Here is a 1,516-nt window from a genome sequence, read left to right as displayed (position 1 = left end):
AGTGGGTTGCGCTTTGCAACGCCGGGTTTTGTAACAGGTTTTATCATTACTGCTGGCCGCGTATTCCCGGGCACTGCCCTGTATCGTGGGCCGTGGGGCGTGCGGGTTTCCCCGAGCACTCACACGCGTGCACACAAACACACACTCCCTACTCGGGACCACATGCAGCCCCGCGCAGCGAGATGTCATCCAGCCCCCGGCTCCTCCCCCCGGAGAGGGTGGCGGCTGCGGAGGGGGTGCCCGGAGATGGAGACATCTCCAGGAGGAACCCAGACATGGAGAAGGGCGGAGGGTGGGGAGCCGCGCAGGGAGGGAGCTTCTTGGAAGATACTTCCACGCACGCGCCTGCAGGAAGCAGACCTGCCCAAGAGCCAGAGAAGGGACCCCATTCTCTCCTATGGGGCAGCGTCTAGCGGGGTGGGGGGTGCGGGGGGCTGTGCCTGGGGCGCCAAATGGTGCAGATCCAAAGGTGCTACTGAGCCCCCATAACAAGCTGCCCCCTTGGGTTAATCTGTTTGCTAAGCCCAGGACCTGGCGCGTCCACACCCCCAGAGCTCACCCACTGGGAGATGCCTCCGGTCCTACGCCCCTGCCCCCACCCGAGTCTGCCTTCTGGGAGCGGCTGTCTGGAGGGCATTCTTTCCTTCCCCTTGGCGGAGGCCCCGCTTCCTAGGGACACCCAGGGACACACGCTTTTCTCTGTGACCTACTAGAACATGCCCAGAACCACATCCTCTACCGTGAGACCCGCCTGTCCTAGACCCAGAGGGGCTGAGACACAGACAGCCTTTTTAAAAATTGTGGTAAAACATACATAACATAAATTTGCCATTTTAGCCTTTAAGTTTTTTTTAACCTTTGAGAGAGACACAGAGAGTGAGCAGGGGAGGGGCAGAGAGAGAGGGAGACACAGAATCCGAAGCAGCTCCAGGCTCTGAGCTGTCAGCACAGAGCCCGACATGGGGCTCGAACTCACAAACTGGGAGATCCTGACCTGAGCTGGAGTCGGCAGCTCAACCACCTGAGCCACCCAGGCGCCCCTTGTTTAGCCTTTTTAAAAAACACAGGTGGGAGGCACTAAACACCTTCTGCTGCTGTGCAGCCATCACCACTGTGCGTCTCTAGAACTTCTTTTCCCAAACAAGCTGCGTCCCCAGAAACACTAACCGCCCCCCAGTCCCAGGCCNGCCGCCTGATCCCTGAGTGGTGCCCGCCCCGGCCGGCTGGCTGGCTGCCCCTGAGGTTTCCCGAGTGCCCCGGCCCCAGACTCCGCTCCGCCTGGGTGGGTCCTCGGCACCTCCCCCACGGGATCCCTCTGTGTGGCTGCTTCCTTCCCGGGACTTCTGTTCCTCTGTGGGGGGGGCTCCAATGAAGCTGTTCATCAGGGAGGCGGAGGGGCCCAGGCAGTGCTCTGCACCGGGGCTGGCTCATCAGCCTGGTGTCCCTGGCACCCAAGGAGGGGAGGTGGCAAAGGAGGAGGAGGGGGAGGGAGGAGGGGAGAGGAAGGAGGAGGAGG

The sequence above is a fragment of the Crocuta crocuta genome, unplaced genomic scaffold, assembly GCF_008692635.1.
Source record: "Crocuta crocuta isolate KB4526 unplaced genomic scaffold, BGI_CrCroc_1.0 scaffold50, whole genome shotgun sequence".
Classification (NCBI taxonomy): Eukaryota; Metazoa; Chordata; class Mammalia; order Carnivora; family Hyaenidae; genus Crocuta; species Crocuta crocuta.
Note: the sequence above shows the minus strand (reverse complement) of the source record.